General features: G+C 43.3%; 1 protein-coding gene and 1 long non-coding RNA gene across 2 annotated transcripts in view; one reads left to right on the plus strand and one right to left on the minus strand.

Annotated features, from left to right (window-relative positions):
- The window catches only part of kcnh2b (potassium voltage-gated channel, subfamily H (eag-related), member 2b), a 1,340,040-nt gene that overhangs the window by 668,804 nt on the left and 643,611 nt on the right, over positions 1–27,625 (minus strand). The gene's annotated exons all lie outside the window — the stretch shown is intronic.
- Positions 20,067–26,878, plus strand: LOC117512228. The gene is made up of 3 exons (XR_004561255.1): positions 20,067–20,162; positions 20,981–20,985; positions 26,867–26,878. It is a non-coding gene; the product is annotated as an uncharacterized LOC117512228 (long non-coding RNA).

Genomic DNA, 27,625 nt, shown 5'->3' on the forward strand with positions numbered 1-27,625 from the left:
CTACCCGCCGACAAATCCGTCTATGTGTAAACCATGCTTTAATCCCCTAGTTGCTCCCGGTGTGTCGTGAGCACCCTGTATGGCAGCACCCTCACATCGGGGTGAATGTAAGGCATATTTGTAAAGCGCTTTGAGTGACTGATGCAGATGGAAAAGTGCTATATAAATGCAGTCCATTTAGTTGATGAAATTATTATTGTTATTAGAATTATTATAAGTAGTAGTAGTCAGAATAGTATGAAAAAATGTCTGCATAAGTGGACGTTTAATCTACGGGTGTTGTGGAGGAGCCACGTCCTCCTCAGAAACAGACTTAGGTGCATTTGGGTGAAAAAAGTTAGTATTTGTTTATAATGCATCACATCAGCTGTTTTTAGCGAGGACACACAGAGTGGTCACTCTTCACACTCCTCCATGCCCTGACCTTAGAGAAAACTGGCTGTAAATATGATTTGTATTAACATAGTCCTTACATTTGGTTTGTCCAACAATGTATAGCCTCTGGAAAAGCAGGTCAGGTCTGACAGGTCAGAGGTCAGCGAGGCAAAATAAAAATAAATAAATATAAAAACAAATAAATACATAAAGGACTAACTGAATAGTTTTCTGTCTTCCACAGGGATGGGGGGGGGGGGGTGATGGGATGGAAGAAGGATATAAACATATTTCCCCCCAGTCTGAAGACCTACTTTACCACTCACACATCATAAGTACATATTGTTCCAAGTTGTACCTGTCATTTTTTGCAGAGTGCATGTGGATTTGTATAAAGGAGAGGAGTTTGAAAATGTTGCTGACTGCACAGTTTGATTATTGTCCTTCTGCTTTGCATTTGACAAGAGTGAAAACCAGCTCATGTTACAGATGGTTCCTGATACAACAGAATTATGTGTTGTTTGTAGCCTGAGCATTGTGAGATTTTTGGATTTATCATGAGGTCCACACAAAACGTTCTTTATAACTCTTAAATATGTGCTTAATTAAAAAAGGAAACTTGGATTACAGCATTCTGTTTTGAAAAGTAAAGTGCAAGATCATCATTGCATCTCTTAGAATCTGAACTGAAATTTACACAGACAGAAATAATGAGCTAAATACCTCCCCAAAGATTTAATTCTGTACAAATGAATAAACCATAGATCAGACAAAATAGATTACAAAGATTGGTAAAATAAAGAATATTGGTTGACCCCTACTTTGGCTATCAATTCTTCTAGGACTTGTTGTTGTGTCTGCTGGAGTCACTATGGGTCAAGTCTAGGAGCATGCTCTTTTACATTTCCTTCTACCTCGATGGAGCAGATCTGGGTCCTGAATGACAGCCACTCAGGCAGGCCACCGGTCCATCCCCATCACATTGAAGTCAACAACTTTCTGCTGCAGACATGTGACCTATGTCTGCCCCTTGGCATTTGCAGTTACTGTGGTTCCAGGACTGAGACCCTTGCATGCCTAATCACACACAAAGAAATAGACCACCTGGGTGTAATGCCGTAACTAATGTTCTCTCATGATACAAGTAGCATATCTCATCTGAGTCTCTCTACGTTGCCCTTCATTTTGTCGTAGACTTTGGAGAGGGGTCCTTAGTCACATGACGCAAGTCTACAAGTATTTAGCTGTGCTCAATTGTTCAAATAGATCTTCTTAAAGGTGTTAAAAAAAAACAACAAAAAAAACACAAAGTCAAGTCCAGACAGCCTATCTTTATTGCCAGTCGCAGACCGAATGGTCCGCCCTAAAAGAATTGGTCCGCCCTGCCTTCACTGCACATTTGTTATTTCAGACCACAGCAGCGTTCTGAGTCTGACTCTCTACACTAAAAGCAATCAAATCAATCAATCAATCAATCAATCAATCAATCAATCAATCAAGATCTTTATTGTCATTATGCAGGCATAACGAAATTTTGCACACTCCCGGCAAGGCACATATTAATAAATCAGCACACACATAAATAAAACACTTAAATAATAACAGTAAAAAATAAATAAACAAATAAATAATAAAGGTAAAGAAACACTTAAAATAATAAAAAAAATATTTACAGGTGGTGTTGTATGTATCTACATGAGAATGAGTGTACAGGAGAGAGGAGGTGACAATGAGGAGATAAAAAGACAAAAAGATAAAGTGCAGCTTAGTGCGCGTCTTGATTGAGTTTGATTGTTAGGGATGTGTGTGTGTGTGTGTGTGTGTTCATGGTAGACATGGAGGTGTGAGTCTGTGTGTGATAGGGGTAGTGTGTGTTTAAGGGGGGAGGGTTCATGTTGACAGTTCTGTAGGGGGGTGGGATGCAGTGGTTTATGCAGGGGGGCTATGGCTTTCACAGCTCTAGGGAAGAAGCTGTCCCTGAGTCTTTTCGTGGTGGCTTTGATGTTCCTATACCGCTTCCCTGATGGAAGTGGTACAAACAGTGCATTGCCCAGGTGGGTGGGATCGGCAGCCATACGTCTGGCCCTCTTCTGGACTTGGGCAATGTAAACGGAGTCCAGCTCTGGTAGACGGCGGCCCACAATCCCCTGTGCTGTTCTCACCACCCGGGCTAAGTCCTTTTTTATTTTGTGACGTGCAACTGACATACCACACCCTCACACTGAGACACAAGATGCTCTCAATGGTGGCTCTGTAAAAGTTCACTAACACCTGAGAGGAGAGTCCAGACCACTTCAGCTTCCTGAGGAAGAAGAGCCGTTGTTGGGCCTTCTTTACCAGGTGTGAAGTGTTCACAGTCCAGGTGAGGTCAGAGGAGATGTGGATGCCCAGGAACTTAGTGCTGTCTACACGCTCCACTGCCTCTCCGTGTATGCAGAGAGGAGCATGCTCAGTCTTCCTGGACCTCCTGTAGTCCACGATGACCTCCTTTGTCTTACTGGTGTTCAGGATGAGGTTATTCCTGGAATACCATCAAAGGGAATAATGTGGAAAGGAGGAAGTGCCAAGATGGCGCCATTGTGTCTGGCTGCTCGTCTGTTGCTCTCCAGTCCATTTGTTATTTTATTGTTTTTAAGTTATGCTGTTTTTGAATCGGAGTCACTACGGGTGTATGATTGGCAACCGCTGCTGGATTTCCAGCCCCTGTCCGGGGTACGGTCCAGGTATTGGAAGACAGAAGTTTACGCCCACATTTTTATCTGAGATTCAGGCTTTTCTGTGCCAGGCTCCTGTGCTGCCTTTCAGCCGAAAGCGCAGTCGTCGCCTCGGGAGACGAAGTGGCTGGCTGGTGAAGCTGAAGCTCTGTTTGGCTTGCTGTTTGTCTGGACGAGCTGTGCACAGAATTCTGGCAGGATCTGTCCTGCCCTGGCGCCTTGTGGATCCAGTCAAAGCCTGTGTGGTGCCGCTGGTCGGCTCTGAAGACTGTCGGACCAGCCGTACCACGTCTTCGCTGGAATGAATTGCACCAGTGGCACTCTCAGAACCTGGGCTTGCTTCGCCGGGTTCCGAACAGTCAGACTGTCATCGCCACTGAGGTCCTTAGCCTGGGTCTGATTAACATCAGATCATTGTCCTCTAAATCTTTGTTGAAAATGATCTAATCATGGATCATCATTTAGATATGATTGGCTTATGTGAAACCTGGCTCAAACCCACAACTCTCCTTCCTTTGAATGATGCCTGCCCACTGGCATATAGATTTACTCACGTGTCTCATGGTGTGAAGGAAGGCAGAGGTGTTGCTTTTATTTATGAATCTAGGTTTTCTTTATTAGGTATTGGGGTCACAAATATAATTTGTTTGAGCATTTGACTCTCCAGTATGCCCATGATTGCTAAGTACTGTCAGGGTCATAAAACTGGAGCTCAGCTATTGTTGTGTGGGCCGCCCGAAGAGGAGGCACTGCTGCTCACCACCAGAGGGCGCCCTGCCTGTCGTCGGGTTTCAGGCACCAGAGGGCGCAGTCACCTCGCAGGAGCACCAGGAGCACCTGAGCTGACAGCTGTCAGCAACTCAGCCATTCTGTGCCGTACGCACCACGTTTTTGCATCTGAGCTTTTTGCAGTTGTTTAACCTTTTGTACACTTGCAGCTTGTAGCCGAGTTTCTGGAAGTTGGAGGAGTTGGTGTCTCCACTCCTCCCATCAGACTTGATTAAGTGATACATAAGGCACTGCACATACTCTGTGTTCCTGTGTTTGGAGGTGGAGGTTTTTCCCTCAGGAAGGAACTGTATTTTTGCTGACTGTTTGCTGGGTGTACACACACCCACCTTTACTTGTGTCTGTTCCTGCCAGCAGTACCGGATTCTGACAGCTGGAAGCGGTCGCCACCTGGGGACTCAGGACTTGGCGGCTCTGGTGTGTTGCAGGTCTCCGTGGTGGTGGAACCTCGTGGGTTCCAGCTCTAATCTGGTTAGGTGTCTCCTACCCTTGGGCCTGCCCCGCGTCACTGAGTTTTGTGATTGACAGAGTAAAAGCATATTGGTTGTTTGTGCACATTTGCAGAATAAATTGTTATTTATTCGGACTTCCTATTGGCCCGTTCATTTACGCCCCCTGGTGTGTGTCCGTGTACTTCACTTTCCCAACAGCTATGTTATTTTGTCACTGTTTATAGGCCCCCTGGCCCATATTCTGATTTCTTAGATGAATTTGGTGCATTCATCTCTAGTTTGTCAACTAGTGCAGATAACATCTTGATTATTGTGACTTTAACATTCATATAAATAATCCCTCTGATCCCCTTAGCAATCATTTATTTAAATTGTGGTTGCATTGGGATTCCAGCAATGCATTCAGGACCCGGCGCACATTAGTAGAATACCCTGGATTTGGTTCTTGCACATGGTTTGCTGTCATGAATACTGACATCTTGCCTCTTGCATCGATGGTCTCAGTCAGGTTATCACTTATCAGGTTTTCAGTTATTGCGTTTAGTGGAACAACAACCATGTCTACTACTTCGACATCATATTAAACCCTCAACTCTGACTGAACTCGAGGCTAGAGTACTTGATATTTTAACTTCAAGTTTGGAGAATGCTAAATCAGTAGACAGCCTTGTGGATAGTTTAAATTCAGCATTTAAAAGTACACTTGATAAAGTACACTTGCGCCTCCTCTTTTAAGGCCATGCCCTCCCAAGGCACAGTCACCTTGTTTCAGTGTTACTTGTGTGACCTTAAGCAGAAGGCTAGAGGTTTGGAATGGAAATGGCGTAGTTTCAAATTAGAGGTGTTCCGCCTTGTGTGGGGGAATGCTATTTAGATTATAAGCATGCAGGTACTGGCCACAAAGTGGGCCTATTACTCTGATTAACTCAAGTTCTTGTTTGACAGGGTAGCATTTCTCATTCACGGGTAGCCACCTGTTAGTCATTCTCACTTTCAGCGCAGGACTTCTTGGATTATTTTGAGAAGAAAATAGAAGATATTAGGTTGAGCATATTTCAGCATGCCTTGGCCCAGCCATTAACTCTGCTATGGAGGTGGGTGCTACCACTGAGGTGTTACAGAGACTTACAGCATTTAATAGTATTTCATTAGTGTGCTGACAAAACTCATGGTGTCTACAAAAAAGCACAACCTGTTTATTTGACCCTATACCAACAAAACTGTTTAAGGACCTGTAGCCCATTCTTGGGCCAATTGTGCTGGGAATTAGCAATCTGTCATTAACTTCTGGATCTGTTCCCAAAAATGTTTTAAATCTGCAGTAATTTAAAAAAAAATCACTTATGAAATCAAATCTTGACCCTAGTGTATTGAAAGATTACAGGCCCATATCAAATCTGTCATTCTGTTCCAAAAATTTTAAAAGGTGGTTTCACACCAGCTCGTAGACCACCTCACTGAGAATGATCTTTTTGATCCATTGCAGTCTGCTTTTAGGAACTATCATTCCACAGAGACAGTGCTCACTAAAGTAGTGAATGATCTTCTGAGAGCAATGGACTCATAGAACACTATGGTTTTGGTGTTTTAGATCTTAGTGCTGCTTGATACCATGGATCATCATATTTTGCTCGATAGGTAGGAGAATCATTTTGGGATTACTGGAAGTGCCCTTGCGTGGTTGACGTCATACCTGTCCGGTCGTTCTCAATGTGTTTTGTATAATAACACTACCTTTACCCTTAGTGACATGAGATTTGGGGTTCCACAGGGATCCGTTTTAGGCCCCTTGCTTTTCTCCCTGTATGTAGCACCCCTTGGGCATATATTGCGGCGTTTTGGGATTGCCTTTCATTGTTACGCTGATAACTGCGGGAATCTCATTCCCATAAAATTCCTGGAGGACTGCCTTCTATCAGTGAGAAGATGGATGTCTAGTAACTCTAGCTGGAGCTCAGCCTGGGTTCATGTGTCATACATCATGCGGACAAAGTGAGGAACGTTGGGGTGATTTTTGATCCCACTTTGTCCTTTGACCTTCACATCAGGGATGTTATTAGGACTGCTTTTATTCTATCTGCGAAATATAGCAAGGATCCGCCCCATCCTGTCTATGGCTGATGTTGAGACCCTGATTCATGCTTTGTTCTTCTTGACTAGATTATTTTAATGTCCTATTTTCAGGGTTACCGCAGTCCAGCATTAGGGGTCTTCATTTGGTTCAGAACACTGCTGCCAGACTTTTGACACGAAGCAGAAGGTTTGAACATATCACACCCATTTTGGCATCTTTACACTGGCTCCCTGTCTCTGTGAGAGCAGATTTTAAGGTTTTATTATTGACTCATAAGGTTGTTCATGGACTGGCGCCATCATATATGGCCAATCTGGTGGAACCCATGTGCCGGCCCAGGTGTTGCGGTCCCAGGATGCAGGACTTCTCTCTGTTCCCAGGGTGAAGAAGTCACCGGGTCAAAGAGCTGTTTTTTATCATGTACCCGCTCTGTGGAACAGCCTTCCTGTGACCATGAGGCACATTTCTTATGAATAGTTTTTATTTATATCTGTTTTATTCTTTTACTTCTGTTTTTAATTATGACCTTGAATTTTATTATTCATTTTAATTTTTCTGTTGAACTGTTTTTTGTGAGGCACCTTGAGACGGATTTGGCGCTTTATAACCTGATTAAATTGGATTGAATTAAAATTGAATGTGATTATTAACCATCAGATGACAATGTAAATCCTCTTAAATCTGTCAGGACTGGACGAGGGCAGGACACAAATGCAGGCTCGACAAAAGGAAATATACTTAAAGGGTGGTTTATTCAGGCTTGGGATCGTTAACAGCAAGGCAGTCCACGGAGCAAAAATACTTGACAAGGATTAAGCTGAAGACGTGGTCCAAAGAACAAGCAAGGTCAAAACAGGAGCAAACAGGTATGTCAGAGCAGAGGCAAAAAACAGGATCCAGAACACAAAACAGAGTTCAAAAACAAGGCTTGGCAAAACTAGAATGAAACAAGAGGCTGGTACGTGAGTAAATCAACGAACGAGCGGGGAAGAAGTGAACAGACGCAGGTTAAATAGGGACAGGTGTTAATCAGGAAATGAGGTGCACGTGGAGGAGGAAAGGCCTGGAAAGGGGGGCGTGGTCAGGTGACAGCTAAGAGGCCAATGATGCAGAAGGGCGGTGACAAATGGGCAAGAGAATGACAGATGAAGGGGCGTGGCTGACTGAGAGGACAAAGTGCAGGTGCGGAACAGAGAGTGCAGTGATCCGGAAAAGACTGTGGAAACAATGAGAGACTGACAAGCAGGAGCAAGAGAAAGGTGATCAGATACAAACAATGAACACCACCCTAACTTGAACAAAACTGAAAAGCATACAGGAACGTGATAAGTGAATCATGGGAAATAATACAATAAACCTACTTAGAACAGACAGAAGAACTACAAGAAAACAAAACTGAAAACCAAAACCAGAAATACCCAAATACTTAACAGAAGAGAGAACAGTAACAAAAGCAAACAAACACTAAATGCTGAAACATAAAAACAGACTGTGGATAAACTAGAATGGAACTAAAACATAGCTGTAAAGTAACAAAGAAAGAAAGTGACAAAGCAATATGAGAACATTGAATAAACGTGAAGAAAGAGGCAATAACAAAACAAGACTAAAACATAACTGAGGTGAAAAGTAACAAAGGAAGAAAGTGACAAAGCAAATATGAGAACATTGAATAAACGTGAAGAAAGAGGCAATAACAAAACAAGACTAAAACATAACTGAGGTGAAAAGTAACAAAGGAAGAAAGTGACAAAGCAAAAATCAGAACATGGAAAAAAACCCCCATGAAGAAAAAGGTATTAACAAAACGAGGCTGATGCCAAAGGAACAGAACTTAATGAAGAAGGGACATATGGGCTGAAGCCTGGAAACGACCGGGACATGACAGTACCCCTCCCCCAAGCGGGTGCCCCCGGGCACCCGCCCAGGAACCCGACACCGGGAGGGCGGCAGGGGGAACAGGACGGAGGGCAGAACGAGAGAGGAGAGCCACAAGAGGGCCGAAAAAAAACAAAACCCCAGGGATGTCTGACAACAGTCCCCAGCAAAACAGGCAGAGGAAACGAGGAATAACAGTACCCGGGCAGGCGGTCGAGGGACCCAAAACTGGCATAGCCAGGGCAGGAAAGAGGCCCCCAGGTGGGCGACAATACGGCTCAACAAAGGGCCTGGGCACACGACACACACCCGGGTCATGAGTTACCACGAGGTCAGGGGAGTGGACCTGTGGAGAAACGGGCGTGGAGACAGCAGGAACTCGGCCTTGGGACAAACCGGCCCCCTAGCGTGGTTCCCAAAGAACAATCGGGGCCAGGTTAGGACGAATAGCTCCCAAAACAGTGGTGTACAGAAAACAACCTCCTCAGGAGGAGTCCCACCGTGCGTAGAAGCCACTGGGCAAAAGGGAGCAGAGCTAAGCCACACGCAAAACAGAGGGCGTGCACATTCCAGGTATGGTAACACAAGACACTTAGGTGCATACACACTACCTTACAACAATGACAAAAACAAGACAGAAAAGAGCCCTCATACAGTAAATAAAAGTTCTTGAACAAAACCCCAAAAAAAGCAAAAAAATCCCCATAAACGATCAAAAGTGCAGACAGAAAACAAACAAAACCAGACCAACACAAGTACCAACCAGAAAACCCTGTATTTGCTCAGGGTGCTGAATGTATTGCACGAGAAGGTTAATCAAAGTCTGTGGATATTGGCATGGCCAGAAGTACTTGGAGACGTGAGAGAGAATTGTAACCAGGCGTGAGATGGAAAATGTTTCCATGAACCCACAACCACCCCCTGGGGAGACCCCTAAGAACAAAATAATGTTACCCAACAGCCAGGTCATGACGCTGTGAAACTGTGAGGCAAGGTCAGACATGGTCCACCCAGGAGTAGGCGTGGGGCTTTGAACCAACAAAGCACAGAGGAAAACACGTGAGTACAAAATAGACCCGCAAACAATACAGTTCAAGCAAAATGTCACTAACCATCTCCAGGTTTGCGTCCTCGATCGTCATCTTCTGTGCTGGCAGGGAAGCTGGAGCAGGATGAGGAGGCGGCAGGAGGGGAAGGTTCCGACGGCATGCTGTTGCGAACGACGCACCGCCTGGCCTTGAGACTGGTTGTGGTGCGGCGTGCGCTGGAACAGGTGCTGGCGCGGTGCGCTGCAAAGTCCAATGCAGCTGTGGGCATGGAGTCTGGAGCAGTCGCTGGTGCCGCAGGTGCGGAGATTGCTCCAGTTCGCTGGCGCATTGTGCATGGAGACCGGGCTGGCTGGAAGTGTTCGCAGGTGCCGCTGGCGTGGAGACTGGAGCAGCCGCTGGTGCAGCTGGCGTGGAGTCTGGAGCAACCGCTGGAGTGAGGTGCACAGAGACTGGTTTGGCGGAAGGTGCGCAGGTGCGGAGATCGCTCCAGTCACTGGTGCAGTGCACATGGAGGACCGGGCCGGCTGGAAGACGTCGCTGGTGCCGCTGGCATGGAGACTGGGTAGCCGATGGTGCAGCTGGCGTGGAGTCTGGAGCAACCGCTGGAGTGATGCGCACAGAGACTGGTTCGGCGGGAGGTGCCGCAGGTTGCGGAGATCGCTCCAGTCGCTGGTGCAGTGCGCATGGAGACCGGGCCGGCTGGAAGCGTCGCTGGTGCCGTGGCGTGGAGGACTGGAGCAGCTGCAGGTGCGAAGCGCACGGTCTTCGGTGGCACAGGCGCGCAGGGCTGTTGAGGAGCTGGAACAGGAGGAAGGCTGAGAACAGCCGTTGTAGTGGCCCGGAGATGTTGGGAAGTCGGGCATGAGGAGGCCGGCCTCCGCTTCGTCCGAAGCGAGCGTGTGGAAGCCACGTGTGTCGCTCGTGGTGCGGACTTAGGTGGTGCTCGTGAGGGGCTTGCATGGGTGTTGAGCGTGGTCGTGGTCCCGGTGTCTTCGGTTTTGCAGGTGCAGCCGGTTCTTTTCCTGATGCACACCAGGCTGCGTCCGATATCGTTATGTGCCGTGGTGGCGGTCGAACAGGCTGCGGTGATGTCGATTCAAACATGAACTCTTCTCGGATCTTCGATACATGGCGGAAGAAGGCCCTGCTTAAACTGAGCCTTATGTTCTCAAGGTCAGGAAAGGCGCGAACCACGTCAGGCTCGGCTTGTAACAGCTGGTCAAGGTCCGACAGAACGCGACGTCGGTTCTGTGGACTCAGATTGTCATGGTATTCATAAAACAAGTCCTGTACCTTGAACAAGACGTTTACCGAGTCCTGTACTACAAAACTGCTCTGACTCCGACGAATTGTCTTCGTCATCTCTCATCACAATCGCTCCATTCAGCGTCGTCATCGACAGGCAGGGGCTGTGAACACGGGTGGGCCTCTGGATGTTTTATCCAGTCAGGAAGTGTAGTGCCAGAAAAAATCGTGTCCAGGTCTTGCAGATCAGGGAAGCGTTCATAAAGCCATTCATTGGCTTCCACGATTTCCCATGCCTGCTCAAGATAATCAAATTTCTCTTTTGGAGAGAAACAGTCACGAAAACAAATAAAAAAAAAATTGAAGGTCATCAAAAATCCTCTTGATTGTATCAGCGTCTTGATTCCTGGCGACCGGATTCGAGCCCGCTGCGTCCATGTCTGGCTCGTTCGTTCTGTCAGGACTGGACGAACAGAACTAAATGAAGAAGGGACATATGGGCTGAAGCCTGGAAATGGCCGGGACATGACAAAATCATTCTAAAGTCAGTTTTAAGCAGAAACGAGGTGACAATTGGTGAGTCACTACTGACACTCTGAAATGACGTAGGCACAGCAGCAGCACGTCTGAGTCAGACGAGCTGCTGTGGCACTCTGATCGGTGCCCTTTCTCTTATTATGAAATAATGTTGAATTTATGTAGAAATGATTGTTGTACAAAAGCTTCAGATATCTGTCGCTGAAATGGAGTGCAATTTTAAGCAGAAATGAGATGATAATCAGTGAGTCACTGCTGACGCTCAGAAACGACACATGCACAGTGAAGGCAGGCTGGACCAATTTTTAGGGGGGGGTGTTTCAGTCTGCGACACTGGCAAGAAAGACTAATACCCCCGTCACACATAGCCAGAATCATGCAGAATGTATGGAAATGTACTCTGTTCTCAAAACAGTACATGACCAGCATTCACGTTGCACGCAGGGGGAGAAAAAGAGGAGAGAGAGAAAACCTTGCGCTCAGACAGGAGAAGCTGGCACCACTGTGCATGCTGGGTCCATGATGCTACAGACTGACACGCACATGGATTGATACATTGGAAAAAGTCAGAAGACATCATTTCCAGGAGTTAATGGACTTATTTAACTTGCCACAATCTTGAGAGAACTAGAGGAGGTGAAAGCCAAGTTGAGCTGCATCTGGCAGTTGCATGACAGATCCACCATAAGAAGTGAATGTTTGACAATTCATCCCACTGGCGATCTGTCCATGAGCAAGAGTTAATGGGCATTATTTAACTTGCCTAATCTTGAGAGAACTGGAGGAGGTGAAAGCAAACTGAAGAGTAGCATCTGGCGGTTGTGCGGGCGATCTGCCGTGAGAAGTGAACAGTGGACATGTCCTCCCATCGCCGATCTGCACCTGCGGAGTGGACGTGGACATGTACTCTGGACGCGGAAGCTTGGCTCGCCTCTTCTTTCGTGGTTTTAAAGCTTCACTGCCATCAAAGCCCAGCGGGATGAATATAATCTATCAATAAAAGGATTTTTCGCCCTGGCGTGTAGAATTGCGGAGGCTTGGTATACATTAGTGCAGTGTTGTGTAGATTACAAGCAGTTGTAGAGTGTTGTGTAGACTAGCTTAAAAACTGTGTACTTTCTGCATCCAATGCTCCACGCTGAAAAAATTAAACATGTTTAAATTTTAAACATAAATTTTAAACATGTTTAATTTTTTTGCCTCCACCTCATGTAGCCCTCAGCATACTGGTGTGTAGGGGAGTTAAAAACTTGGTATAGAGCTACTAAAGTCAGCGTAGTCAGTACGCTGCAGTACGCAACTCTACATTGGCCCCGATGTGAAAGGAAGGGCTTAACTCCTCACTCACCTTTTTAAATGCTGCAATCAGGGTATCAAGTAATTTCACAGAGATCACAGTATCCATGAAGTCATGGTCAGAAATTGTTTTTTCACTGACAGAAAGCCACCCAAGTCACTGGACTCAACAACCTAACCCATCACCAAGTCTATGCAAACACTGAGCAGCACAGGAACTGGAACATGCCAGAATTCACTATACTGTATCCACTCCACACATCACTCACAGTACCTGTGTCAGCTATGATGTCCAGCAACATTGTAGAGGTCATTTAAAGTCTCAGGATATCCAATAAAGCAGCGTAATCAACAGAATCAAATGCTTAGTGAAAGTATGTTGCCAAGAAACTGACACCTTTAGCACATCAGTCATTGACATGTTGGGTGTGTAATTAGACTGCTTTGATCGCTGATCAAGTCAAATCAAGTCAGGTCTGGCAGTATATGCTGCTGCTGGGCTCCACAACACCACAGAACTACCTTGAGTCCTGGATGGTATCCACCAAGGCAGACAACAGGTCCATCCCATGTCTCTAAAATAACCATCTATCTGTCACACCTAAGTCAAATGTGGCAATCCCTTGGCCTTCTCCAAGTACTGGGGTCCTCAACACTCATCATGCACAGAGAAACGGGCCACCTGGCCAAAATGTTGAAGCTGATGCTCCTTCACAATGCAAGTGATATTCCTTGTCTTAGTCTTAGTAACATCTTGTTTGATGCAAGGTCTTTCCAGCAGTACCCAAGGATCCTTCAAAGGCACCTAGTACCAAAGACATCCAGTCTTTGCTGAGCAAGTAGCTAACACTAAATCCTATTGAAAATGAACATTGCATGTACCTTGCTAAGCACAGACAGCAGTGTAATACCCTGTGGTTACTGCAATTCAAGATAGGCATGTGCTTTTAGCCTGGTCCATTGGGATGATACTGTACTTGTGTTCCAAAAGAAAATGTGGTTTGCATGTAATGCCAGGAGAACAATATATCCAACCCCCTGGAGGTCAGCCTTGATACCACAGATCCTTTCAGCATTAACCACCTTCGCTGGAGTATCAGCCACAATAATCCTGGCAACAGAGATGTCTGACAGTGTGGCAGGAGGATCATTCTTATATGCAGTAGTGTTCAGAATAATAGTAGTGCTATGTGACTAAAAAGATTAATCCAGGTTTTGAGTATATTTCTTATTGTTACATGGGAAACAAGGTACCAGTAAATTCAGTAGATTCTCAAAAATCCAACAAGACCAAGCATTCATGATATGCACACTCTTAAGGCTATGAAATTGGGCTATTAGTAAAAAAAGTAGAAAAGGGGGTATTCACAATAATAGTAGCATCTGCTGTTGACGCTACAAACTCAAAACTATTATGTTCAGACTGCTTTTTTAGTAATCCTGTGAATCACTAAACTAGTATTTAGTTGTATAACCACAGTTTTTCATGATTTCTTCACATCTGCGAGGCATTAATTTTGTTGGTTTGGAACCAAGATCTTGCCCGTTTATTAGTGTGCTTTGGGTCATTGTCTTGTTGAAACACCCATTTCAAGGGCATGTCCTCTTCAGCATAAGGCAACATATCCAAACTGATCCATGATACCTCGTATGCGATATATAGGCCCAACACCATAGTAGGAGAAACATGCCCATATCATGATGCTTGCACCACCATGCTTCACTGTCTTCACTGTGAACTGTGGCTTGAATTCAGAGTTTGGGGGTCGTCGCACAAACTGTCTGCGGCCCTTGGACCCAAAAAGAACAATTTTACTCTCATCAGTCCACAAAATATTCCTCCATTTCTCTTTAGGCCAGTTGATGTGTTCTTTGGCAAATTGTAACCTCTTCTGCACGTCTTTTACACTCAACAAAAATATAAACGCAACACTTTTGGTTTTGCTCCCATTTTGTATGAGATTAACTCAAAGATCTCAAATTTTTTCCACATACACAATATCACCATTTCCCTCAAATATTGTTCACAAACCAGTCGAAATCTGTGATAGTGAGCACTTCTCCTTTGCTGAGATAATCCATCCCACCTCACAGGTGTGCATATCAAGATGCTGATTAGACACCATGATTAGTGCACAGGTGTGCCTTAGACTGTCCACAATAAAAGGCCACTCTGAAAGGTGCAGTTTTATCACACAGCACAATGCCACAGATGTTGCAAGATTTGAGGGAGCGTGCAATTGGCATGCTGACAGCAGGAATGTCAACCAGAGCTGTTGCTCGTGTATTGAATGTTCATTTCTCTACCATAAGTGGTCTCCAAAGGCATTTCAGAGAATTTGGCAGTACATCCAACCAGCCTCACAACCGCAGACCACATGTAACCACACCAGCCCAGGACCTCCACATCCAGCATGTTCACCTCCAAGATCGTCTGAGACCAGCCACTCGGACAGCTGCTGGAACAATCGGTTTGCATAACCAAAGAATTTCTGCACAAACTGTCAGAAACCATCTCAGGGAAGCTCATCTGCATGCTCGTCGTCCTCATCGGGGTCTCAACCTGACTCCAGTTCATCGTCGTAACCAACTTGAGTGGGCAAATGCTCACATTCGCTGGCGTTTGGCACGTTGGAGAGGTGTTCTCTTCATGGATGATGCGAAGGAGATGTGTTGCACTGCATGAGGCAAATGGTGGTCACACCAGATACTGACTGGTATCCCCCCCCCAATAAAACAAAACTGCACCTTTCAGAGTGGCCTTTTATTGTGGGCAGTCTAAGGCACACCTGTGCACTAATCATGGTGTCTAATCAGCATCTTGGTATGGCACACCTGTGAGGTGGGATGGATTAGCTCAGCAAAGGAGAAGTGCTCACTATTACAGATTTCGACTGGTTTGTGAACAATATTTGAGGGAAATGGTGATATTGTGTATGTGGAAAAAATTTTAGATCTTTGAGTTCATCTCATACAAAATGGGAGCAAAACCAAAAGTGTTGCATTTATATTTTTGTTGAGTATATTTAACAGAGGGACTTTGCGGGGGTTTCTAGCAAATAAATTAGCTTCACACAGGCGTCTTCTAACTGTCACAACACTTACAGGTAACTCCAGACTGTCTTTGATCATCCTGGAGCTGATCAGTGGGTGAGCCTTTGCCATTCTGGTTATTCTTCTATCCATTTTGATGGTTGTTTTCCGTTTTCTTCCACGCATCTCTGGTTTTAATGTCCATTTTAAAGCATTGGAGATCATTGTAGATGAACAGCCTATAATTTCTTGCACCTGCGTATAAGTTTTCCCCTCTCCAATCAACTTTTTAATCAAACTACGCTGTTCTTCTGAACAGTGTCTTGAACGTCCCATTTTCCTCAGGCTTTCAAAGAGAAAAGCATGTTCAACAGGTGCTGGCTTCATCATGATTAATTAGTGTTTGGTTGGGACTCTCAATCACAAGCTTGCAGCTTTTTAAATGCCATTTTGTGTTGTCACAAAATAATCATCACAATGTTGGCTGCCAACAGTCATCTGTGAATCAACAGTATCAAAGTACTGAGTCTCTTAACCATTGTGCATGGTGGCTACATCTGTTTTGTACCAACATTGCTGGTCATTATTTCATCACATTAGCATTTACAGTGATCTGGTACCTCAATTACAACTGAAGGTCAGAAATATGGAAAAATAATTTCTTTGGAAAACATTTCATAATAAAAGTCAAACAGGGGAATGTGAAAATCGGGTCTGAGAGGATGTGCTGGTGCCGCACTTTGCCATATCAGCAACACCATGGAACTATCTTGGGTACTGGATGGCAACCACCCAGGTGGACACCAATCTATCTCCCACTTCTTGAAAGTAACCATCCATCTGACACTGTCAGGTGAAGTGTGGGTGTGCCCTTAGCCTGGTAAATCTTGTAATTTGAAAGCATTATTCATAATAATAACAGAAGTAAGTCCGATACAGGTCCTGCAGCCCACCGGGTCCATGCTTACCCCAGATACCATAGCATGAAGCAGATGAGAGTCTATGACTCCCTCTGGATGGGACACCAGTATATTACAGCTCACCTCCCCGGCCAATGCTGGTACCCACTTGCATCTGAGTTGACTGGGACGAAGCAGATGGAGTGTCTTGTCCAAGGGCACAGATAGGTTCAAAGTAGATTTTAGTATGAGGCAGACTGTTGTGTTGAGGGCATCGGAGCTTACGGTGCATCCAGAAAGTATTCACAGCGCTTCAGTTTTTGCACAATTTGTTATGTTACAGCCTTACTCTAAAATGGAGTAAATTCATTTTTTCCCTTAAAATTCTACTCACAACATCCTATAATGACAACATGAAGTTTTTTTTTTTTTTTTTTTTTTTTTTTTGCAAATTTATTTAAAAAAAATAGTAAATCATACAAGTAGTATGTGCTTAAGTACATGTGATTTGCTTGATACGTTGTTGATGCACCTTTGGTAGCAATTACAGCCTCAAGTCTTCATGAATATGCTTGCAAGCTTGGTGCACCTATCTTTAGGCTGTTTTGCCCATTCCACTTTGCAGCACCTCTCAAGCTCCATCAGGTTGGATGGGGAACGTCGGTGCACAGCCATTTTCAGATCTCTCGAGAGATGTTCATCGGATTGAGGTCTAGGCTCTGTCTGGGCCACTCAAGGACATTCACAGAGTTGTCCTGAAGCCACTCCTTTGATATCTTGGCTGTGTCTTTAGGGTCATTGTCCTGCTGAAAAATGAATCATTGCCCCAGTCTGAGGTCAAGAGCGCACTGGAGCAGGTTTTCATCCAGGATGTCTCTGTACATTGCTGCATTCTTCTTTCCCTCCATCCTGACAGTTCCTATGACTGAAAAACATCCCTACAGCATGAAACTGCCACCACCATGCTTCACTGTAGGGATGGTGCATGGTTTCCTCCAAACATGATGCCTGACATCCGCACCAAAGAGTACAATCTTTGTCTCATTAGACAAGAGAATTTGGTTTCTCATGGTCTGAGAGTCCTTCAGGTGCCTTTTGGCAAACTCCATGCGGGCTGCAGGCCTGATTGGTGGATTGCTGCAGAGATGGTTATCTTTCTAGAAGATTCAGCTCAGAGGACTGCTGGAGCTCTGACAAAGTGACCATTGGGTTCTTGGTCACTTCCCTGACCAAGGCCCTTCTTCTCCGATCACTCAGTTTAGATGGGTGGCCAGTTCTAGGAAGAGTTGTAGTGGATTCCAACTTTTTCATTATGGATGATGGAGGCCACTGTGCTCATTGGGAGCTTCAAAGCAGCAGAAATGTTACTATACCCTTCACCAGATCTGTGCCTTGAGACAATCCTGTCTCAGAGGTCTACAGACAATTCCTTTGACTTCATACTTGATTTGTACTCTGACATGAACTGTCAACTGTGAGAACTTATATGTAGACAGGTGTGTGCCTTTCCATAGAATGTCTATCAGCTGAATTTACCCTATGAGGACTCCAATTAAGGTGTAGAAACATCTCAAGGATGATCAATGGAAACAGGATGGATGTGCTCAATTTTGAGCTTCATGGCAAAGGCTGTGAATACTTATGTACATACAATTTCTTAGTTTTTTTAAATTTGCAAAAATCTCAAAACCACTTTTTCACATCGTCATTATGTGTGTAGAATTTTGAGGAATAAAATTAATTTAATCCATTTTGGAATAAGGCTGTAACATAACATAATGTGGAAAAAGTGGAGCGCTGCGATTACAGTGCCCTCCAAAAGTACTGGAACACTTGGTACTTAACACATTTTAATTTGTTTATGCCATTTCAAATACAAAAAATAAAAAATAAATGCACAAAATAAAAAGGTTTACAGTTATCTTCCTTAAACACAAACTGAAAGTGAATCTCTACAACTTGACATAAATTAATTAAAAATAGAAAAGCCAGGATTATGGATTGCATAAGTAATGGAATGCTTTGGTATACCTGTAAATAATCAGTTCTATTGCCAGTTTTCTTCAGACAAGTCAGGGGATGGATACATGAACATTGCCAAGTCACTGAATATGTCTTGGACTTTATTTCCATCAAACAGTATGGCACTCTGTGGTGTACCACAGAGTGCCATACTGTTTGTATTTTATTGTATTTTTATTTTTAAAAATTGTATTTTTAAAATGTATTAACAGTTTCCAGCACCAGGAACCAGTATGTTTTAATATTTTTTTTATTATTATTTTTTGAGTAGAAAATGTCAAAGGCAGTTCTAAAATGGGGACCGACTGGTCCTGGGCCAGTGCCCATTTCAGCTTGTGTAGGTGCTGAAAACTGTTTGGGTTTTTGTGTGTTTTGTTTTGTTTTCAACACGATGTAACAGCTGATCCTGAAATGAATTTAAATTGTTAAATTGCCGAGGTTTGTTTTGAACAAATTGTATTTTGTTAGTGATCAAAAAACATTAAATAAAGTTAAGTCAAATTCTTTTATAGCCTCATCAATATACAGTACAAAAAGTACCATAAAATAACAAAATTGAACCTTTTACAAAAAGGTATATAAAAGTACCTCATACAAAAAAAGGTACATAATGTGTGAAGGTGGGGTACAGAATTGCCACTAACAAGGTACACAATTGTTCCTGTAAGGTACAATACACAAGGGTCCATAATTGTACCTCATATCAGGGGTACAAATTTGTCCTGGTGAGGGTCCTGCCCCAGTGACAAGAGGTTGTACCCCTAAGAGGACAAATCCATACCTTCATTTCTGAGAGTGTACATCTGAATCAAGTAGACAGTTCTCAAAACTGAGCGACTGTGCGAGAAGGGGAGGAGTGAGGAAAGACACCCAGACACCCCCAAAGAAGTTATAGGCTTCTCTGGCCGTGAATGGAGAAATTGTGCATAGTGCATGTTTTGCATTTTGTATCATCAGTTATACAGATTCATGATGAAGTGGTATAGAGGAGGAAGACCTGAAAGTTCAGGTGCAATTTGACAGAAGGTACATCTGAGATGCAAGCCTAGATTTAATGTTTTGGTGAAAGAAAATTCACTTAATGAAAAAGTGCAGGAGTGCTAAAAATAAGGCTAAAAATTAAAAAGGGAACGCCCAGGAGACTCAACCTCCCACACATCATATACATATTCCAGGTTGTAAGTGTGTAAGCCGACTAGTAATGATTTGGGGTTTTTTCAGAGGTGTGAAAGAAAATGAACCAGATTAGTTTAATTTTCCCCATCTATTTGCATCAGGGATATGTTGGAATTTAGTGGGGGAAGAGCATTGTAATGGTGATGATAGAAGCAGCAACTTTTTCATACCACTAGGTGGAGATCTTGGAGGAGGTGACACTTCCTCCACTGCTGTGTGTGCTCCTGTGGAGGAATAATGTGCCTTTCCAGGCTCTGTAATTACACTATTCTCTTCTCTTTAAAATGTTCTGATAAAGTAACCACTCGGTACACCTTTCTTTGTGGTCACTGCCACTGACCAAGTTACGCCAAAATCGATATTAAAACAATTAAGATGAATAAATTAAACTATAAGAAAGTGACATTTCATTCCATTCTCTGACTAAATATGTTCTCAAATTAGCACTGCTTTGATTTATACTCAGGCGCAACTTATCCATATTTTTCCCCTCTTCACAAGGGATTTTTTGACAGATGTGGCTTTGGGAGTTTTCACAATTGGACCTTTTCAGCCCTCAAAACAAACTCAGATTGATGACTCTCCATCTTTTGTGCATATGTGAACACTTCAACCGCACTCAGGTTCCTGTGAAACGAACTGAACTGACACTGTAAACAGCAAAGTGTAGTTGGACACGCCCCAAATGCACCTGTGACATGCACATTAGTCTGTACACTACATACAGATCACCCAGCAGGGCTGTGAAAACTCAGCGGATCCGCGGGATTCCACGGATTTCATCATGGGGGGGGGTTAGTGTTGTACTCTTTATTCGTGATCGTTACTGAGTTTTTAAAATGCTTATCGCAAAGCGTTCTTTTTTTTTTAATGACATTCTGCAAGTTTGCGGACACTGATCTGTGTGTTACAGATACAGATACTCCTCGGATCCGTGGAGTTTCGAGGAGAATAAATGCCACTCAAAGCCTGGCTGTTACGACAGTTGGTTGCTGCGGTGACACAGTGGGGCTCCTGTGCGCAGCTTAGCTAAACTTAGCATGTGGACATCGCAAACTTTTAGAACTTTCAAGTTTTTAAAAGAAGAATTTTGCAGCATGTCTGTGTCACAGAGCGACATCAGACAGAGCGAAGATGGCGAGAAAAAGTGTGATAAGGACATGAATCCGTGGAATTGTTGCTGGTTTCATGAACACACCTGAAAGATAAACGGGAAAAGCGAACTGGTAAGAATTTTTTTCTCTCTCTGGAAAATAAACATTGTGCTGTTCAAACAGGATTTCAGAAAAGATTATGTGCCTTTTTTTCTTTCATTAATCTAGACTTTCTTTCATTGAAAAAAAAAAAGACATTGTGGCTTTGAATGAATTTAGGCTACATGAATTTACACAACAATGTAAATTAGTTTTTATTAATGTAGACGTTTTTCATGGGAAAAAAGACACTGTGGCTTTGAGTGGATTTACAGGAATTTACACAAGAATGTGTGGCTTTTTTAATATAAGGTATGTTATTGATAATTTACCATGATTTTTAAAATATTCTCCAAGCTTTAGCTGTGGTTTTTGACATGGTTTAACAGTCTTCATGAATTTAAATGTTCTGAGTTAATGCATAATTTGGTTTACAATTAAAAGGAAAATCATACCAGGTCCTACTTCCACGTCATATTCTGTTATTTCAACATGATCATTGACGGTTCAAATGAAAGGTTGAATCTAGGATCATTTAAATATGCACTAATTTTGAGATTTGTTCTTCCAGGAGATGTTGAAAATGTATCAGTAGATGAAAATTTAATTTGGTTTCTGGGGCCCCACAGGGCCCAAGACCCCGGCTCCTGGGGGGCTGTGCACCGCAGACCCCCTAAGAATTTTCCTCGGATTTCACAATTTTCATTTCACAGCCCTGACCCAGCTGGGCCCATGATCCTCCCAACACTTTTTTTTTATTATCCTAAAGAAATTCTGGGGCCATCATGGGCCACTAGTGAAATGAAGCACATGCAAGGAAAGACGAAGAAATACAGAACAGAAAAGCATAATTTCCTTTCCAGCATCCATGAAATTTAAAAAAAAGATGATTCCCGTCCAACTCTGTGTTCCTGTCTGTCGGATATTTGTGATGTCTCTGTCTGGAATGCTCACTTTGGCTGGACAGATATAAATTTTAAAAAATCCTGTGGGGAATAAGAAAGTTTGTTGGAGATAAAAGTTTCAGTGTACTCTACTTGACCAACCACCTCACAACTTAACATGTGTGAGGTGTTATGCTGAGAGAATTCAGTGTGGACAAACATGATTCACATCATACAGTAAAATCATCATTCTCAATGATTCTAACACAGGTACTGAACACACACTACAACTGGGAGCATTCAGAGGTCAACTCAGGCTATCTGAATAAATGAAAAGTCTTTTTGTTTATGAGGAAAATTATGTGGTTGCACATCATTTTCATAATAAAGGCCAGAACACAAAGTTCATAGTTGAGAGAAAATACCTTACCAGAGGGAATTTGCATCCAAAGAAACAAATAGTCCAGTACATATAGACAAGATGATAAAGCTTGGAGGTACGTGTACACATAAATATATTTTATCAATATTACAAAAAAATGGACATTATCTTGTGCTTTATACAGTAATTGATCCTTTGGAGAAATATTGGCCAAAAAAAAAAAAAAAAAAAATCAAGTGCAGATGACCGATATGGCTATTAGAGGCATGAATGTTTCAGTGCCTCATGAATCAATTTGATTGTGATTCACTGGGTCACAATTCTATTCTAAATGAGTTTTGACTCAAAAATAGACTAAATTTTTTGCTTCTAAATAATGTCAGCACATAGAGCTACTAATTTCAGAAGCTACACCAGTGTGCTAAGAAAGGTGGTGTGGCAAATGATGCCAAGAAAGCAAAGTGTATGTAAGATTATGTAGTTTAATATTTGAAAAAAATGCAATGTAAACAAAAGCTAATCTCTAATTTTGCATCACAACTCTTAGCTTCATAGTGGAGTAGAGCTGAGAAGGATTTTCTTTCACCAAAACCGATTAAATCTAGGCTTGCATCTCAGATGTACCTTCTGGCAATTTGTAGCTAAACTTTCAGATCTTCTTTTTAAGAAAATCCTCCTCTATACCACTTCATCATGAAGATGGATAACTGGTGATACAAAATGCAAAGTTTGCACTGTGCATAATTTCTCCAATCACAGCCACGTAAGCCACGTAATGGGCCAATTGGGAAATACCAGCCCAGTCTCACTTTTTTTTCATGCTCCCATGACGAAATGAGTAAAATTTTTGTGACGGAGCTTTTCTTAACCCTCTGGGGTCCGAGGGCATTTTTTGGACAGTTCACTCGCCTGGCATAAATGTTTTATTATTGCTGTTAACAGCTCTCCCTGCATCCCACAATCAAGTTTTATGTCTCTTTTTTTCAGGACAACCTGTGCTTTCAGAATATATATGTTTTTGTTGTGTTTTATAAGTGTAATAAAGGTTTAAAATCAAAAATAGGCAAGGAAAAATAAAATGAAAAATAATTTTCCACACACATTTATTCATAACACACAGTAAATTATAATAAACAACTGTTTTGACACTTTATAAAGGTCATTTGAGGTCTTGTGTGAACGGCTGTACAACAAAAAGGTTTAAACAATAAACACAAATGCACATTTTGAACAATATATACAAAATGGTCTATGCGTTTTGTTGTCCATTTATATGGTAAACAGTGCTTTACGCTGAGAAAGCAACAGAGTTATCCAGTAACATTCACATGCAAACTAGTGGAGCAATACTGATAGTTACACACTCTTTGTTTGAGCACGTGAGATTGTCATCAGAGGCTTTCCATGTGCTCCTGCTTTCACTGATTGCTGTGCGTAATGGCGCAGGGCACACTGAGTATGTACTAATAGTATTACTCATTGGAGCACCCAGGGGGCTATTCAAACAGGCCAACTAGTAACACATCACTCCTGAAAATGATCTTTGGCTTTTCACGTGAGGTAAATCTGCCCTACGATTGGATTTTGGAAAACCATGTGACGGTGAACCAATTCCGATTGGACACTCACATTGCGCACGTCATCACACAGCTTCTATGAAGAGTACAAAGATGGCCAACGGCTGGCTCGAAAGTCCGTGGAGTTAATTTTTCAGCAAAAAAAGTAAGTTTCTATCTCATATCATTCAAAAGTTATTTATAATTTAGTAAAGCTTGGTCTTAGCCGTCGTATACGACGGCGTCAGCCCCAGAGGTTTAACTCTCTATTCCTAACCCTACTCCCACCCCCAAACCTAACCTTAACCATAACCTAAACTTACTCCTTCCCCCCACCCTAACCATAACCACCCCGACCCCACTGCTTCACTTTTAATTTTGTGCAGCCATCACGTAATGAATTACAATGAATTCTTGCTGCCGTGACAAAAATGAGGTGCTTTTTGTCACAATATCATGAACCAATATAGATTAATGTATATTTCATGCTGCTGAAGCGCGACTTGCCGTGAGACCAGGTTGGATATACTCGTATTTTGTACCAGGAAGATTACAGGTCAAAACTGGTTCAATGTCTTGCCCATCTGACTTGGACATTTTCATTCTCCCATACAGGTCCCCCAGGCAATGTAAAGACAAGTTCAGGACTGCAGTGCATGGGTGAAAGAGGGTAAGTTAGTTTTATTTTGAAATCAACTAGGTCAGAGGCTGCATTGGGTATATTTCTGACATAAACCCAGTACTTAGGCTAGCTAACAAACTGGATAACGGGATGTATTGATAAGCTAATATTGTGAGTTCTTTTTGTTTGTTTTCTGGCTGACACTCATTTAGGTTAGAATTCAAAAGAAAATGCACAACACTTTTGACTTCTCTGACTGACCAGTGAACAATTATTTCTTTCTGATATAGTGAGTAACCTCAAACTGTTCGAGCTTCAGTGTTCAAAGTCCAACACAATGAGTCCAACATGACATATTCTCTTTGAAGCAGTATGCTTTGAAAATTCCAACAAGTTTCAGTGATTACCTCTGCTACTGAATAATAATCAATGTAAAGAAATACATAAAAATGGTTTCCACAAAAGCCACAAAATGTGAATTTGTGGAGACACTGGGAGGGAGGAAGACAGAGAGGAAGAAAAAATGTGTGCAATAATGGAATGGAATGGAATTTTAGCCTAAGGTTGTCATACTATGAAAATTTCACATGGGCCAATGCCTGCCTCCTACATTTTATGACTCGAAGGGGGCCAAGTGAGTGGCAATACCAGGAGCCAACAAAGACTTTCAGTTCAACCATTTCCTTTTGGCTTCTCCGATTTTCCCTTTGGGTCACCACAGCAAATCCAGAATGTCTCTGCATGTTGATCTGGCATAGTTTACGCCAGTTGCCCTTCCTAATGTAAATCCAGCTGTCCATGAAGAATGGGACACAGGTGCTGAAAGCACTCAATGCTTACATATCTGTGCTGCTTATGGTTGATATTTAAGATAAACATAATATCCTGAGAGGACTGAAGTACAAAGCTGTCATCATTTGAAGGGCCAGACAATGCTGCAAACTGTGCTGGTGGTTAAATGTTCATCTGCGCTAATTTTCCACCTTTCAGAAAATATATGCAAACAGTTCACATTTGCTGATTTGTATTGCAAACTATGACTGTGATAAATGTTCTGATGCAGTTTCAAAATACTGATTTGACCAATTTTTACATGCACTCTTTCAAGAGAAAAGCTTGGCAGTGATCCTCCAGACATGTGTTGCTTATGTTTTCTATCCACAATCATTTATTTTCACTCCCATTGTTTGCCATTACTGCTTTATTTATTTATTTATTTGAGAATTTGTAAAGAACAGTGTGCTGGTATAAAAGCTTTGCAGGTTATGCTCATATAAGAATCCTACGTGCAAGTGCCCATGGTGAAAGTATGACCAAACACGACTGGTTGAAAAGTGAATATTCTAAGATGCCCCCAAAAGATCATTCTAAGAAAGCTGCTGGCACTTGCCAGTCACTTGGTCCAACCAATGCACGCTGTTTTGCTCACTTGTGCATAGAAATATGCTTTTCTAAAGCCACTGATATACTCCTTGTCATTGTTTTGACAGTTTTTCATCAATGTGTGCTCTTTGCCTTTATGTTTGAATATTTTATGAAGATCTGAAATGCTTACATTAGGAGAGGCTGCTGTTTCCATCTCACTCTGTCCTCTGTGTCATCCTCTGTCACACCAACCACCTGCATGTCCTCCGTCAACACATCCATAAACCTCCTCTTTGGCCTCTCCTGCTGCCTGGTGGTTCCATCCTCAGCATCCTTCTCCCTATATACCCTGGGTCCCTCCTCCGCACATGCCCAAACCATTCCAATCTCACCTCCCTGACGTTGTCTCCAGACGGTCCCAACTGAGCTGTCCTCTCTGATATGTTCATTTCTAATCCTGTCCATTCTCGTCACTTTCATAGAGAATCGCAACGTCTTCAGCTCTGCCACCTCCAGCTTTGCCTCCTGTCTTTTTCTTAGCACCACTGTCTCTAAGCCATTGAACATAATTGGTCTCACTACTGTCTTGTAGACTTTCCCCTTCACTCTTGCAGATATTCTTTGGTCACAAATCACTCCAGCCACCTTTCTCCACCCACTCCACCCTGCCTGCACTCTCTTCTTCACCTCTCTACCACACTGTCCATTACTTTGGACAATTGACCTCAAGTATTTAAGCTCATCTACTTTCATCATTTCTATTCCACAGCTGGTTGCCAGGAGGAGGCCTGCTGGCTCACTTGCTGCCGAGGCATGCTAGCTCACTTGTCGCTGGAACCCACCTCCCTGCTAGCTGCGGGGGTTAATGAGCTTGCTGGACATTGGAGGTCCCTAGCTTGATGACTCCCAGAGCCTGGTAGCCACTGGAGCCCATTTAACTCTGGAGCTCGTTTAAATCTTTAGCTACTGGAGCATGCTGGCCTACCAGCCGCTGGTGTATACCGGCCATTATTATCACTTACTGAGGCATTGCTGGGCCGGTAGCATAGATTTACATTTACACTACCTGTCCATACCTGCCCGCAGTAACAGTCGGGTATCCCAGTACCCGCCCACTGTGCATAAAGTGATGACGTCATAGCATGCCCAACCCAAGAACTGTCCGCAGACGATAACATGAAAAGGCGAGAAGTGTGTGTTGGTCCCAATATGGATATTACAGATGATTTTATCATGGATAGTCCAACAGTGAACAGCAGCCAAAGCTGATGAGGATGCCCTGCCGAATTTGGAGAGCAGCGCGGTACCAGCCAACACGACAAAAGTTAAAGTGAGCCTAAAGTGAACTTTTTATGTACGTGTTTGCTGGGTGTAGTGCATTTTAAAATGACAATAAATATTGTTAATGTGATTCCACGTGTTGTGTATCTCAGTAAGTGATAATACAGTGGTCCCTCGCAATAATGGGGTTCACCTTTCACTGCCTCGCAGTTTCACAGATTTTTTTAGTGCAATTTTGCATGCTTTATTTTTTAACAGCGCATTGTGTTCTGCGTCCTTATCAGGTCGCGGCACCGGTCGGCATCACCGCGATTGCTCTCACTACCTCAGCGGGCCACTCACACCGCCCTCCTGTCTGCTGTGCGGAGCTGCGCCAAATCTGGCAAGAGGTCCAGAGACTACGCTCCCTGTTTTGATGCGGATGTTGACCGCAGCCGCAGAGCTCCGTGGCCACCTGGATTCTTTGCAGGTCCCGCATCCGTACCTCCGGAGGCAGTGAGCGAAGGGAGTGCACGCGCATTGTGTTTTGCGTGTGTCTTCTTGCCCAGAAGAAAAAAGAGAGTGTTTACACAGGAGAGAAAAGTGAGACAATGTTAATGCCTGTTTGAGAAAAGTGTATAAAGTGTGTAGTGAGGGGTTTTACAGCCTTAAAACATCGATAATAATTGCAAAAAATAGCGCTGACTACTTCGCGGATTTCGCTTATCGCGGGTTATTTTTAGAACGTAACTCCCGCAATAAACGAGGGACCTGTTATATGGCTGGGGGGGCCTGGCTGCCGGTTTGTTTGTCTTTTGGTTTCC

The sequence above is a fragment of the Thalassophryne amazonica genome, chromosome 1, assembly GCF_902500255.1.
Source record: "Thalassophryne amazonica chromosome 1, fThaAma1.1, whole genome shotgun sequence".
Lineage (NCBI taxonomy): Eukaryota > Metazoa > Chordata > Actinopteri > Batrachoidiformes > Batrachoididae > Thalassophryne > Thalassophryne amazonica.